Source organism: Callospermophilus lateralis, chromosome 3 (genome assembly GCF_048772815.1).
Source record: "Callospermophilus lateralis isolate mCalLat2 chromosome 3, mCalLat2.hap1, whole genome shotgun sequence".
Lineage (NCBI taxonomy): Eukaryota > Metazoa > Chordata > Mammalia > Rodentia > Sciuridae > Callospermophilus > Callospermophilus lateralis.
In genome coordinates, this window is record NC_135307.1 from 5260945 (window position 1) to 5277726 (window position 16782).

The 16782-nt window shown below is 38.8% G+C and overlaps 1 pseudogene; it reads left to right on the plus strand.

Annotated features, from left to right (window-relative positions):
* The first annotated feature begins 784 nt into the window (after window positions 1-784).
* LOC143393586 (uncharacterized) lies at window positions 785-1483 on the plus strand (annotated as a pseudogene).
* The last annotated feature ends 15299 nt before the right edge of the window (window positions 1484-16782 follow it).

The window sequence follows — 16782 nt, forward strand, 5'->3', positions numbered from 1 at the left end:
AGAGCCCATGGCCTGGGGCGCTCGCAGCCTGCCCTTGGACAGGATCCTCAGGCTTCTGTAACCCTGCAGCCACTGTGGGCCCTGCCTCTGCCTCCTCTTTTGGGATGTCTTGAGGGTTCTCTGATTCCTGTCACTGTGACCTGCAAATCCAAGAGACAATGCCTCTCGAAGAGACGAGAACTGTGTCCTCAGGATTAAAAAAGAAGACCGGTGTGCTACCTGTGTAGGGAATTCCCAGAAGCAAGACTCGCCACACCTGAGCCAAGGAGCCCGCTCACTGTAAAGGCTGTGCAGCTGTGCAGGAGCAAAGGGATGTACTGACCGTCCCAGGGGAGGCTGCAGATGCTCATGACCAGCAGTGCTCTCTCACCCTCGAAAACTGGGTGCACACTGTGCGGTCCTTTTCTAGACGTGAGAAGTACAAGATCACTCTATGAGAGGAAGACTCCAGGAGATTAAAGACACAGGCACCTTGGCCACCCCTTGGAATGTTGACAACTCAAGATCTAAAGGAAATTCTGTGTTAGAGTATGGAATTCACGTGGAAGTAAATGTCACTTTATAATCGGTAATAGCACTGAGTAAGGAACACTATGCAGGAAGAAACCTTCCACAGAAAGACGAGCAGGGAAGAGCTTAGGCCGACCTTAAACTTGCCCAGCAGCTTAAGCCTGAGATAGACTGCCAGAATGGCCAAATAAGAGACTCTATGAAGTAGCAGGCCTGTAACCGTTGTAGTTGTAAGGAAAATTTCTCCTCTAAATCATGACACCAAATAGGAAAAATGATCTACAAGTGCCCCATGTGTAGGGAATTTTTCTCTGAGAGAGCGGATCTATTTATACATCAGAAAATCCACAAGGCTGAGAAGCCCCACAAATGTGACAAGTATGATAAGGGTTTCTTTCACATATCAGAACTTCACATTCATTGGTGAGACCACATGGGAGAGAGGGTCTATAAATGTGATGATTGTGGTAAGGATTTTAGCACCACACAAAACTTAATAGACATAAGAAAATCCACACAGTGGAGAAGCCCTATAAATGTTATGAGTGTGGCAAAGCCTTCAATTGGAGCTCCCATCTTCAAATTCATATGAGAGTTCACACAGGTGAGAAACCCTATGTCTGTAGTGAGTGTGGAAGGGGCTTCAGTAACAGTTCAAACCTTTGCATGCACCAGAGAGTCCACACTGGAGAGAAACCCTTCAAATGTGAAGAGTGTGGGAAGGCCTTCAGGCACACCTCCAGCCTCTGCATGCATCCAAGAGTCCACACCAGGGAGAAAGCTTATAAATGTGAAGATGTGGGAAGGCCTTCAGTCAGAGCTCAGCCTCTGCATCCACCAGAGGGTACACACAGGAGAGGAACCTTTTAAATGTGATGAGTGTGGGAAGGCCTTTAGTCAGAGTACCAGCCTCTGTGTCCATCAGAGAGTCCATACCAAGGACAGAAGCCATCTCAAAATATCAGTTATATAAAATGTTTTGCTAAGAATTAAAAAATCTTAAAACCCGTAAGTGACACTAGGAAGGAAACCCTGTTATGTACCTACATTGACCCAAGGAGTATTCACAGCAGTCCCTAGCAGAATGTTCTTTTTGAGGAGGCATGGGTGAGGTTGAGGTGAGGTTGAGGTTTTGATCCATTGATTCATACCAGGTGTGTCCCACAGCTTGACTTTGAATATGGAGTCATTCTGAGCATGTCCCAAGATGGGTGGGCTGTCTTGCATCCCAGGTGTGGATTTTGTATCCTGGAACTCCACAATGCCTCAATAATTGAAGTACTGCTCAGAACTCCTGAGCATTGCCAACCTCCAGGTCACCTTTAATGTCTGTGTTGTGGTTAGAAGTGATCCCAGATGCTCCCTCTCGAGAGCTCTTGCCCCTTCCTTCCTCTGGAGCCTTCTAGTTAATGCATTTGAAAATGGACAGCTCCCGCTAATATCGTGTTCTGGCATTTCTGAGCTTGCCACATTGTAGCCCTGCGTAGCTTTCCATATATCCCCGCTTTACCTCACATCCTCACAGTACCCATAATTCTGCACCCCTTTCTAAGTGGCATTAAATTTCATTTTAGATTTTAGGCAACTCATAATGTCCATTCACTTGGCCTCAGAGAAATCACTAGCAGACACACATGCCCTGGGACTTTTCTTTAGTTTTGTGGATTCTGCTTATCACTGTATCTATATGTTAGACTTATTTTCTTAGTGGCTACATCACATTTTTTAACTTGAATTTTTTAAAAAAATAGCTGAATGTAATTAGCAGGGACAAAGAAGCAAAGGAAGGTATTAGCTTGTCTTCCCTACAGAGGCACCGGAAGGATCCCTTATGCCCTGTGGGGAGCCCCTATAAGCCAGGGAGCCCTTAGGAAAGGGATGGTGGGAGAGGTCACTAAGGATGTGTGCCTGTTTCTGTCACCTTGGGCAGTACTGTGTAGAAGCCATTGGGGGTCAGGTGCCAGCTCTTTCTAGGCATGGATGTCTGTTGTCAGTCCATCATCTTTTCATTCTTCATGCATTGGACAAGAATTTATTGAGCATCTCCTGGGTGCCAGGCATGCTGGGTGCTGGGAATGCCACTGAATCCGATAGTGGAGGTCCCTGCTCTCTGTGCAGTGTACTTCTGGTGGATACAGATGATAAGGAAGTAAACATTAAAAATGTAGTCTGAGGTAGTGGTTAAGTGCTAAAGAAAATAAACTAGGGTTGTGATGTAGAGCGGTGGGGGGTGGGGGGCAATAGCTAGGGTCGGGAGAGCCTTGCTGAGGGCAGTGGGACTGGGCGGGCATAGAGGTGGCGCACCAGGGGAACCACGCAGGTGCTGCTTGGGTGCTTCCTGCCCTGGCGGACAAAAGGCAGGCACAGGAGGTGGTGGTGGGAGGGGGAGGGATGCTGAGCTCTCAGTGTCCAGACTTTTGTAGGTTGTTATGTTTTGTTTGTTTTGCTAGATATTAAAAACTCATGTGGAGGAACTCCAGGAATGTTTAGAAGACCAAAAGTCCCCAATGACAAGAACAAAAAGCAACCCATGTTTTCCTCATTTCTCTTCTCATTCCTGTCATTGATTTCCCACAGGCAGGCCTTTTGATCAGGAAGTCTTTGGGGGAAACTAGGATCTTTGAAGCCCTGAAATGGGTGGTTAGGTTGGTGGTGTCTGTCAGCTGTCTAAGTTGAAAGATGAATTCAAGATAGCCATGGAAATACTGTATCTGAGCTTGGTTTTCCCTCCATGTTCGAATTCGTTTCTTATGTTTGGCTGGAAGGGGTTTTTGTATAACTAAAACCTCCATGCATAAAGGAGATTTAAAAGGTGTGCAGGATTCAGGGGGTGGGCCATGAGATGGGAAATAGGACTTGGATATAAATTTAATCCGATGCCTCTACTGAGAGTTTGCTGAGTTACCTCACGGGTATTTCCTCCTTTTTGCAAAGAAGAGGGCTGGTTTAGTTATCAGCTGAAGCCCCTTCCAGGTCTGAAGTCACAACTGTGGTTTACTGTAGTATCTTATCACTCTTCCATGTCACATTAGCATGGAGCATTCAAGAAAAGCGTACACTTTTAGTTGCTAGAGAACCAGTTGAAATATCATTGATAGAATTTTAGTTTTTAGGAAAAATTGGTTTGATTTCTAGTTTTATTAATGTTAGGTATGTGAGCTTGGGAAAATTGCTTGATTTTTGAGTCTATTTTTCTTACAAAATGAGGATATTAGGATAAATGATTTCTGAGTTTCCAGCTAATCCTAGAGTTCTATATTTCTACATAGTTGAATTATTTTATCATGCTGTTGCTGGGGAATATGACTAACACTTTTGAAGCTACTAATTTCATGTCAAGCTGTAAAGTCCATAATTGTTATCTTCAGAAAATATTATTTGACCTACAGTATGTCCAAATCAATTTAATAAAATCACTTTATAACAGGAAAAACAAGAATCTGCTAGAGGAAAAGACAAAGAGATGAGTTCTGTCCTGGTTTACAATAAATCCCATTCCCTGAAAATGCCCATGACTGAGGACTTATTATGATGACAACTCCCACCACAGGTTCAGTATTTTAACATGACCAATTGGGGTAAAATGGGAAGTAGTCTAGTTAGGTTTTCTAAAGTCATCAAAGTGGGTGAAATTGAACAATATTCTATTCAGATATATTAAAATCGCCAATGGGAGAAAATGGAGTGAAGTCTTTGATTAGTTCTATATAGGGAAGAGAATGCTTCACAGCTCAGTATATAAGACACTACTTTCTAGAAATCAGGTTATTGAGCTCCTCTATCTTTCTTGGCCTACTCCACTTTGGCAATTTCAAAACAAAAGGTCATATTCTAATTAAAAAACAAAACCAAAAGTGTATATTCAAAATAGAAAGAAATATTTCAACTTCACTTTCTGATAGAGGGGGCACTCATGCTCCTGGTCATAGGAAATAAAAAAAGTGGTGAGCACCCAGCATAGGTGCCAGAGGTACCTGGCTACAAATGTTAGTCATGGGGTTTATATGGGGACACATGGGAAATAGCCAAGGCAAAATCCCTAATTCTCCAAGGACTGCTTTGGATGGCATTCTGCGCCTTAATGATGAGACTTAAGACCTCTCTTCTAAGGCTAGGAAACTATTTCTGTAGTACAGCACATGCTTAATATTTACAAAGCCCTGGGTTCAATCAACAGCACCAACCAAAACAAAGTAGAAAGCATATAGTTCTTCTTTGCTTTTGTAAATCTGCTGACTTCTTTTGGAGGTTAATATATAATCTATCCTGGATATACCCTCTTCTCTTATGGAATACTCAATAAGGGAAAACTCATATTGATTTCATAGGTGTCCCTACTTGGATATATCCTCTGTCACTGTAAATACTTCAACCATGACAATTTGAAGAAAGAAGCCCTACTTTTTAAAAAATTAGTACATGCCTCAATATGAGTTAGGGGATTTACATCAATTGCTTCTGAATGAAATCCAAAATTATAATACCAGCCTGCAACTAGACCTCTTTTGCAGAAGACAAAATGAGTGGTCAGAAGTTCTCTACATCTAAACCTTCATGGTCCTATAACCAAACCCACTCCTATTCAATGACAAGACCCCACATGGAGCCCCTAAGGCAAATTCCTCAAATCCCCATGCCCTGGATGAACATTATTAAACCAAGCTCCTGTTTCTCAGGGGGAACAGCTATGGCCACCTCATCTATCTCTTTGAGTCAGAATTCTTTATTCAATGGTCTTTACCTCTCAGGCTCAAAATGGCAACTTTCCTTACTGCTTAGCTTTGTGCCAAATATCTATCTCTTAAGGCTTGCATTTGAAATGTAAGCTGCATGAGTGATTGTCCAAACCCAGGAGAGGGATAAAAGTATCACTTTTAAATTCAAGGTGCTGTGGGACCTGAATTGCTATATTATCTGCACTCTGTGATTCTGCTCTCTCAATTTCCTACATAGACTTTAGAGCATAGGAATAAAAAAATAGAAAGATCTTATGTATAAGTCTCCTATAACATGAAAAGCTTAACCTGAGGATTTTCCAGGCTACACATTTTTAAAAAATATCTGGATTGACTATAATTTGATCCAAAATTGCATTCTGGTCTGATAAAGATGGTTTACATGCTCCTTTTACTAGAGTAATTATGGCCACTGTGGGAAGCCATTCTCACACATGATTCGGCACCTCCCTGATTGGGTGTGAGGCATTCTGGCTAAACTGTGTCAGAACTAATCCCCACCCTCTATAGGTGCGAGCGCCCATCTGTGTGGGGGTGTGACTGACCATTGACCCTGAGACCAATCACTGACCCTGACCTTGAAATTCTGTCCCCCTCGATCTTCATTGGATGAAAATTTCCCCTGAATTTCTTGTTCCTCAATAAAAGGCCACTCCCTGGCATGCTCTCTCTCTCTCTCCTGCTAGTCCTGAGTAAGCCTCACTGCCCCACCGGGTGGCTCGAGGCAGGAGCCAAAGGGAGGGCCATCTCAGACCTGGTCAAAGAAGAAGGTAAATTGAGTTTGTGTGTTTATTTTGATCTCACTAGTTAACTTCCATGCTATGAACCTCTAGTATGAAGCTAGTGTGCTGGTCATGCAGTGGAATTGGCACACATGAGGGAGCATTTTAGATTAACTAGATTGACTGGGAGCACGCTATAAAGATAAAGGAATTGGTGACAATTTTGGGTCACAAAAGTACCTGGAGGTACTGAAGGGATGAGACGTTAAATTATATAAATGGGAAATTCAACTTCTACTGATAAGGACATGTATTTGACTATTCTAGAAACTATAATTAATCATAAAGGAAAACACATAAAAAAAGACTCAGTTATTACAATTCTTAAAGGTTGTTGGTAAATTTTGACCTTGGTTTTGTGATCAAGAGTCGCCAAATTTACATACTTGGGAGAAATTAGGGAGGAAATTACAAAAAAATTGCCTTTCTAATGAATTGCCTGGAGGCATCCACAATATTCAAAAAACTTGGCCAGCCTTAGAAATTTGCCTTTTTGATTACTTGGATCAGAACTCCTGGCCCCCTGAAGATCTATTGAAAGGCATTCAGAGAGCTATTAAGTCTATTCAAATGGAAAATTTGCTTGAGGCTAAGTTAATTTCTTTTCCCTTGAGCCCTTTAAAAATGAAAGCTCTCAGGGCTAAATTGAAAGTTAGGAATGTGACCTTGAGCTTGCAGGAACAAGATCAGGATAGCCCGGAGGAAGATTGTGGAAGTCAGGGTCATAGAGAGGAAACATCCGCAGTTATAGAGAGTCCTTTGGAAGAGATAGACAATCCTCCTGGAGAGGAAAATCCAGAAGTAATTCTTACAGAGGCACAAAGCCCTTGTTAACCACGTGGTATAGAAGCCCAGTTTCAAAATGGTGATGGCAGAGATTCTTTCCATGAGTTGCAGTCTGAGGAAGAGGAATCAGACATTGAAATTCAGGACTTACGGATAAATTTTAACAGACTGCGTTTAACACTGCCTGCCCAGGCTATTAGAATTCAGCCATTTTCTGCTAAAAGGACAAAATTTAACAGGTACTCTGAATTAACAATGACTTTTCTTACCCCGTTCCAGTGAGGCATTAAGAAAGCTCAGGATGCGGGAGAGGACATTAGCGGTTTTCAACTTTTCCCAGTTTTTGAGCTTACTCCAAAGGATGCATTTACCCAATTGATTTTATTGCCCTGTGATTCGGATAAACACCCACAAGTAAATTTAGTCTCTAAACCACCAGACAGAGTGTACGGGTCTCAGTTAGTGTGACAAGAGCACCCTTTAATGGAACTTAAAATTAATCATAAAAATTTCAAAGGAATTCTTGACGTGGGTGCTGATATTTCGGTCTTTTTTAGTAGATTCTGGCCCAGGAATTGGTCCTTAAATGAGCACCAGCTAACCTAGAGTGAATTGGACAAATTTAACAGCCTGCTCAAAGTGCAAATTATCTCTGTTGGGAAGATTCTGATGGGAATAGTGGAGTTTTTAAAACTTATGTGTTAGAGTCTTTACCAGCAAACCTATGGGAAAGGGATATTTTAGCAAAAATGGGATTGTTATTAGTAACTCCAAATTCTATAAGATCAATTGAGGAAGTTAATCAGGGGTATTTTCCTGGAGATGATAAGGAAACCTTTCAGGGAGAGTATCTGCTTACAAACCAGTCTCCACAGCAAACATTAGGAAATGCTCCAAACTAAAATTTTTACTAGGGGCCCTGAGTGTTTCCATGATCCTAAAGGCAGCTGAAAAAAGAACCTGGCTCAAAGAGGAGCCTATATGGATTTCTCAGTGGCCCATCTCAGGGGAAAAACTTGAAATAATTCATAGGTTAGTTGAGGAACAACTTCAGGCTGGTCATATAGAACCAACACTCAGTCCTTGGAACACACCTATTTTTGTTATTAAGAAAAAGTCAGGAAATTGGAGATTGCTACAGGATTGAATGGCAATAAGTCATGAAATTCAGCCTATGGGATCATTACAGCCAGGACTTCCTTCCCCCACAGTCATCCCTTTAAACTATAGCTTGATGGTAATAGATTTAAAAGATTGTTTTTTCTCTATAAGGTTACATCCTGGAGATTGTGAAAAATTTGGCTTCACTGTCACAGCAATTAATTTTAAGGAACCTGCTAAAAGATATTGCTGGAAAGTACTCCCCCAGGGAATGTGTAACAGTCCTACATTATGCCAGAAGTATGTAGATCAGTATATAGATCATAAGAAATAGCTTTCCTGATGCGTATATTATTCATTTTATGGATGATATATTATTGGCTCATGCTAATCCAGAGGTACTTTCAGAAATTTTTACTCAGTTAGAGGCTTCACTTACAGCAATGGGTTTATGCATTGCTCCTCAAAAAATACAAAAGATGCCTCCCTTTCAATATTTAGGTCAGATAATTCATGGACGTACAATCTGTCCTCAAAATCTTCAGATAAGAGTTAAGGAGTTACATACCCTTAATGATTTTCAAAAACTATTAGGAGATATTAATTGACTGAGGCCATCCTTAAAACTAACTGCTTCTGAGTTAAGTCCCTTATTTCAGATATTACAAGGAAATCCTTCTCCAACCTCTCCAAGTCAGCTGAGCTTAGAGGCTAGAGAAGGTTTAAAAAGGGTTGAAAATGCAATTAAAAATGTACAACTTACTAGTGTTGATCCTAAAGAAATAGTGTATTTATTAATATTTCCAACTGAACATATCCCAACAGGAGCCATATGGCAAAGATTGGGAGTTATTGAGTGGATTTATTTAACCCACTCTCCTCAAAAAACATTGATTCCTTTTCATGACTCTATTGCTCAATTAGTTATTAAAGGTAGAAAGAGAGTTTAACAATTAATTGGATCTGGTCCTGATATCATAATTATTCCATTTTCTGTTCAACAGAATAGTGGCTTTTTCAAACTTCTAGTTTATGACAGATAGCTTTTGCTGATTTTCCTGGCCAGATAGTTATTACCCTTATGATAAAATTATTCAATTTGCATCATTAACATCACTTATTTTTCCAAAGATTGTGCATGCACGTGCTTTAGATGAAGCTTTATTGGTGTTCACTTATGGTTCAAACTCAGGTGAAGCAGGTTTTTATAGTCGTGTTCACACAGAGGTAATGCAAACTTCATATACTTCTGCCCAAAGAGCAGAGCTTCAAGCTCTGATTTGTGCCTTAAATTACTTTGAAAATGAGTCTATTAATATTTATTCTGACAGCTTATATGCAGTCAAAGTTACCAAAAATATTGAAACTTCAGTTATTGGGTATACTTCATCACAAGAGTTATTTGAATTATTTCATAATTTACAAAAGGCAGTGCAAATGTGAAAATACCCATGTTTCATAGGATCCATACGGGCACACACTAATCTTCCAGGACCTTTAGTTTTAGGTAATGACAAGATTGATAAATTAGTAGTTATTTGTCAGCAGATGTCTTCATATGATTGTGCACAAGCTTCCCATTCCTTGCATCATCAAAATGCTTCTAGCTTACATAAAAAATTTAATATTACCAGAGAACAAGCTTGTCAAATTGTAAGTCAATGCCCTAAGTGTGTTATTCACACTCCACCTCTACCATCATGGGTAAATCCCCATGGGTTAAAACCAAATCAAATATGGCAAATGGATGTAATTCAAATTCCTCAATTTGGTAAGCAATGTTATGTACATGTAATAGTTGACACATATTCCAGATTTATTTTTGCCACAGCATGTACAAAAGAAAATACTCATCATGTAATTTCTCATTCCCTAGCAGCCTTTTCTGTGTTAGGGTGCCCTATACAGATCAAAACAGATAATGCACCAGCTTATGTAAGCTCTTCTTTTCAACAATTTTGCCAAGAGTTTCAAATTAATCATAAAACAGGAATTCATTATAACCACCAAGGTCAAGCCATTGTAGAACAAGCTCATTTATCTATTAAGCTTCAATTACAAAAATTAAAGGGGCAGAAAAGGTTTATGACTCCCCAAAATAGCCTCAATCATGCCCTGTTCATTTTAAATTTTTTAAACTGTGATGTAGAGGGTCACACTGCAGCTGAGAGACAAATGTCTCCCACAGTAACAGGCCCTTTAGGCAGAGTTTTGTGGAAAGATTTACAGACTGGTCAATGGAAAGGCCCAGACCCAGTGATTATGTTGGGCAGAGGCCATGCTTGTATTTTTTCAGAAGGTGCTTTCCATCCTATCTGGGTGTCTGAATGTGCAATCAGACATGGAAGAGATAGAAATGAGATTCAAGTGACTGAAGATCGACCTGGAGAAGCCCCCATTCAAAAGGAAGAGATATCGAAAAAAGATGAAGAGAAACCAGATTGACCCAGCTGGAAAGGTGATTTCATGGGAAGATGTGAAGAAGCTAACAATGCAGGCTTCCTGAATAATTCAACTCCCAGGAAAAAAAACAGGACCCCAGTCTTGATGGTAGCGACAGTAATTGCACTGCTGGGCTGTCAGGTAAAAGGGGACCAGACAGACATTTACTGGACATATTTCCCAGATCCACCCCTGGTACACCCAGCTGTGTGGACTGGAGAATCTATTCCAGTGTTTACTAATGACTCATTCATGATGGGAGGATTTACAGATACTCATATTACTCCCAATCATGTGATTAGATTTAATTATTCTGGGTGCAGTGCCCAATTACCTTTGTGTTGGTCCCACAATAAACATGCTAGCTGTCTGAAAGTATCATTTGAGGAAAAGACAGAGATTGGTAGACCTAGACTGACTAATTATTCTATTTATGAAGACTTAAAACCTTATACTAGATCAGTAATTAAGATGGGACTTTCCCATAACAAACCAGTCATTTCTGCAAAACCTCCATGGATACTCCACTGTCCAAGTAGTTCTACAATTGAGATTGGCACCTTTCATAGATGGATGGATTGGGTAAATACTTTTCCTGTACAACATAAGGTGTCTAGAGATAGTGGGTATATTTTAGACTGGTCTCCAAAAATTGATAAGAGACAATTATGAAAAAATTCTGCTATGACTCCTGCAGGATTTTTAATAATTTTTTTGACTTACAGTGAGGGTGGTATTCAAAAAGATGTTTGGCGCTTAATTGCTGCCTCAGAATTCTTACATATTATAGACAAGCCTTTACCAAAATTTGTTGGCAAGAACTGTAAGGAGGGATCTTGCTATGGCTTACGAGCCTGTGTCCAATCTCCTTACGTTTTAATTATTGGAAATGTAAAATTAAATGGATAGATGACAGATATGTTGTTACATGTAACAAATGTAACCTAACCAATTGTATTACTAGGTATAATGGAGGAAAAGGAGTGCTGATACTTCATCAGCCCTCTTTTGTTTTATTGCCTGCTAATATTTCAGAGCCATGGTATGCTGATGCTGGTTTTCAAGTCTTACAGCAAATTCATGCCCAGATAGCAAGACCTAAATGTGCTATTGGAATTATAATTGTTGGTGTTTTGGCATTAGTTTCTTTTATTGCATCCAGTTTTTCTGTCTCTCTGATATTGTTTCAAAATATTCAACATGCAAAATTTCTTAATAATTTAGCTCAAAATACTTCCAAAATATTTACTTCAAGTGAATATTGATGAAAGGATTGAGACTAAATTAAACACCTTAGAGATGACTGTTATAGACATAGGTAATGAACCTTCAGCTTTAAAGTTTAAAGAAAGGCTTAAATGCCATGCAAATTATAAATGTGTGTGTGTTACAGCTGCCAAGTACAATGCTTCTCTCTGGGATTGGGAGAAGGTTAAAAACCATTTGTTAGGTATTTGGCAAAATAATAATAATAGTTTGGATCTTTGGAACTTCATCACCATATCCAAGATATTCAAAATAATAAAGCTGATTTTTCAGATCCTTCTTCTTTGGCTAACCAAATATTGAAGGAGTTAAATGGATTTAACCCTGGAAATATTGTTAAACACTTGGCCTGGTACATTATTGGATTGTTCTCTTTGCTGTTAATTCTCTTTTGTGTTGTAATTTTAGGATGGTGAGTCTTTGGAACAAGAATGCAGAAACTCAAAAGAGTGAACCACCACCTGATTTTTAAGAAAAAAAGGGGCAATATGTGGGGAGCCATTCTCGCACATGATTTGGCACCTCCCTGATTGGGTGTGAGGCATTCTGGCTAAACTGTGTTGGAACTAATCCCCACCCTCTATAGGTGTGAGAGCCCATCCTTGTGGGGGTGTGACTGACCATTGACCCTGAGATGAATCACTGACCCTGACCTTGGAATGCTGTCCCCCTCGACCTTCATTAGATGGAATTTTCCCCTGAATTTCTTGTTCCTCAATAAAAGGCTACTCTCTGGCATGCTCTCTCTCTCTCTCCTGCTAGTCCTGAGTAAGCCTCACTGCCCCACCAGGTGGCTCGAGGCAGGAGCCAAAGGGAGGGCCATCTCAGACCTGGTCAAAGAAGAAGGTAAATTGAGTTGTTTGTGTTTATTTTGATCTCACTAGTTAACGTCTATGCTACAAACCTCTAGTATAAAGCTAGCATGCTGGTTGCACGGCAGAAAACCATGTTAATTTTTTTCTGCAGAATTTATGTTTTATTTTGAGCTCATGGGTTTGTGGTGAATTCACATTTGAATCCTTCACACATAAATTAATAAATTTTGTTCAGATCACCCTTGTTTTATTTAACCATAGCTTTTTCCTCTACCTGTTTTTTTCTGCTGTCCTTATTCAGAGGTCACTCACTCAAGGAAATGCTAAAAATGCTTGTTTTTTAATGGATATTTATGCACACTTGCATCTTGTATGTGAGTCTATGTGTCTTGTCTGTATATCATCAAAAAGACACTATTTTAAAAAATTATTCACCAAATGGCAGAAAAATCAGTAGGGTAGAGGAAAGTAAACTGGGGAAGAATGGAGCTAAAGATAAGAAGTAGTACTGGGCCTGAATTACAACAAATTATACCCCATTTAAAAAATTATGTTAAAATGAATCCTAGTGTCATGTATAAATAAAAATAATCAATAAAAATAAAAATGTGGTGTATCATAATAAAATAGCATAATTATCTCAAAATGCTGAAAAATTATTTTACAAAGTTCAATATAACTTCAACATAAAAATTCATTGCTAAAATTACACACACACAGGGATTTACATCAATGTTATAAAGTAATAAAAAGGGTCATAGCAAATGTCATGCTCAATTGTAAAAATTTTAATGCTCTTTCTGTAAGGATTGAAGGAAGTTAAGCTCATCTTACAATAGCCAAGTTCCAGAACAAGCTCAGTTTTCCATAGAAATGATTGGTTAAATATCATGTGCTATGCACAGTGGAGCTTAAACTGTTAAAATGAGAATAAGATTTTGTTATTTATTGGCAAATGGATGGAACTGGAGATCATCACATTAAGTAAAATAAGTCAGACATAGAAAGTCAAAGGGTGAATGTTTTCTCTCATAGCTGGAGAGAAATAAAAGATTTCTAAAAGTGGCAAAATCTCATGAACTTAGAAGGGAGAACAGTGGAGCACAGGAAGGAAATTGAGGGGAGGGAGGAGGTATGGGAAAGTGGAGAATGGCAGAATGAAATTTACCAAATTATGCAATGTGCATGTATGAATATATCACATTATACTCTATACTTCTGTTTATCTATAAAGCTTCAATTAAAAAATAAATAGAAGAAATACCAGTACACTATATGAAAGGGAGCAGGGCAAGGGACAAGGGGAAAAAATGAGAGGCATGGGGGGATTGAAATGGAGCAAATTATATTACAAACATATATGAATATGTCAAAATAAACCTCACTGTTGTATATGTTGCTATGTTATACCAATAAAACCATTCAAAATAAATTCATACATAAATAAAAATGTTGGCTTGGTGGAACAAGCTTGTAATTCAAGATAATCAAGAGGCTGAGGCAGGAGAATCACATGTTTGATGACAGCCTGTCTTGAAATTTAAAAAAAATTAAGAGGTGTGGGTATATCTCTGTGTTAGGGCATTTGTGTCTCTCACACAAAACCCTGAGTTCAATGCCAATTCTCAAAGAAACGAGGAAAGAAAGAAAGAAGGGAGGGAAGAAAGAAAGAAACAAACAGACTTTCCAAACATGGGAAAAATTTTAAAATCCAGGTACAGAAAGATTTAATATTCATAATAAAATTTATCCCAGACAAGATTACCACAAGAAATCAAGTACACTTGGAACATGCTCCAGGAGAGATCATATATTAACCTCCAAAAGAAGTCAGCAGATTACAAAGACAAAGTCCTATCCAATGCATGGATTGACCCCAAAGGTATGAAACTAGAAATTGATTTGGGTGTCCATTAACCCCTACATAACAAAAACACACCTTAAGAGAGGAGAAGGAAGGAAAAAGTGAAGACAAAGCAGAAATATGTGGAATAGAGCCAGGAAAAAAAAAGCCAATAAAAACATTAACAAAATTAAGTCTTAGTCTTTTGAAGTGATGAACACAATCGACAAATTTTAGCTCAACTAGGAATAAAGAGAGAAAACACAAAGTACAAAATAAGAAATGAAAGAGGAGACTTTACCCCTGATATCACAGAAATGCCAAAAGACTAGTATGAGCAATTACCTGCCAATCAAGGGGGTAACCTAGAGCAAACAGATCAGTTTCTAAGCACATGAAGTGGGCAGAGACTAACTCACAAAGAAATGGAAATTCTGAACAAACCAATAACAAGTAAGGAGACTAATCAGTAATTAAAGCCTCCCATATAGAAAGCAAGACTCAGATGTCATCACTGCTGAATTCTACCATGCATTTAACGAACAACTAATATCAAACCTCTCAAAATTTCTCAAAAACTGAGGGAATACTACCAAACTCCTCTTTCCAGGACAGTATTACCCTGATATCAATTTCAGGAAAGAACACAACAAGAAAAGAAAACTACACATAAATGCCTCTGGCAAACATAGATGTGAAAATCCTCAACATAAAACTAGCAAACCACATTCAACAGCACATTGAATGTACCATTCACCATGATCATGTGGGATTTATCCCTGGAGTGTAAGAACCATGCTACATACACAAATTAATCCATGGGATATTTCATGTTAACTGAGCAAAGAACAAAAGCCATTTCATCATTTTAACAGGTAAAAAAAAACATCCTACAAAATTTAACATCATTTTTAGTCATTAATTACTCTCAAAAAATTTAGTATAGAAGGAATAAACCTAAACACAATAAAGGCCATTTATGATAGGTCCAAGGCTAACATAATTTTCAATATCAGAACATTGAATTTTGTTTTCTAAGCTCAGAAAGAAGACAAAGACACACATTTTTGATGATATGAAAAATTTGATCCTTGTCCCTGAACCAATTCAATAAAGAGGAAAGGTATTGGGAAAAAGAAAAAGAAGTTTTATTGCTTTGGTAGCAAAGGAGATACATAGGGGCTCCTGTCTCAGAGGCTGTGATTCTACCCATCTGCAAAAAAAGGGGGCTTTTAAAGAGGTGATTCAAAGACTACATTCACATGTTATCTGTTGCAATTGAAATTCACTTGTCAATTTGGAATATAGTCATTTCAGAGATTTTCTGATGCCATCTCCAAAGTCTGTATTACTTTCTTCCTATGGTTGTTGTGTACTTAAGTACTAAAAAATCTGTCTAAACTGGGGAGTAAAAGAAATCCTGGTTCCCCTGAGATAAGGGAGGGGAAAAGATTGAGGAGAAGTAAGTAGGGAGAGAGAAAGAGAGAGAAACAAGTCCATTTAAAAAATAAGTTGCAGTGGCAGAGAAGCAAAGCCTATATTCAAAACACAAAATGGGGAGGTTTTGAGGAAGATGGTGGCGAATGGAGTGGGACACCCTGGGGTCCCGCGTCACCGCGCAGGTTATTAGCGAGTTAAGAATGGTGGGAAGCTATCTTGTTAGTGTTGCAGTAATTCACTCGCAGATCAGCATGAGAAAGAAAGAATAAGCAGAGCAAGCCAAGAAGCAGAAGAAAAAAGTCCTTTATTGTATACAAGCAATCTTTTTATAGTATTATGAACAAAGAAGGCAGCCTTCCAACAGCAATAAATCAGGTCTTTCAGCTAATTAAACATAGCATACAGAAGTTTTACTTTCTAATCAGAAGTGACCCGCTTCTTATGGCTAATCTACTCTCTGCCTGGAGCATGTTGAGCTCTGCTCTTTGTTAAGAACAGATGATAAAAATTTTTCTCAGCGCCCTCCTAGCCCACTTGGCAGAACATCCTGTTTGCGAGCAGGTCCTCCCAAGGACAGCAGACACCTGTTTTCAAGCATGTCCACTGTTACCTATCTAAACCTTGACAAAATATCCCATTTGCAGGCAGACTCCATCAAGGACAGTAATAGTTATGCAGTCACCTCTGATTCTCTACATCTACCTCCTTTAGTTTTTGCAAATGACCCATAGCAGAAGTAATAAGAGAGGTTTTATGTTTCAGTTGCCTTCGCTTTTTCCAGCGTTGGAAGACTATATACAAAACAAAGAACAAAACAAAAATTATTACAATGTTACTTAAAGAAGTTGACAACAAGGTAGAGAAATGACTTAAAGAATTTAAATTAGCAATACTTAAAGACAATTTTTGTAAAATGTCATATACTGTTAGTTCAGGTAATGTCTTACTAAAGGTGTCCATAATAGTTTTTTCCAAATTTATAATTTTTAAAGTTAAACTTTGATGTCCACTTAACCATCTTTTAACAATTTCCCAGGAATCACTGGTATTATATGGCACAG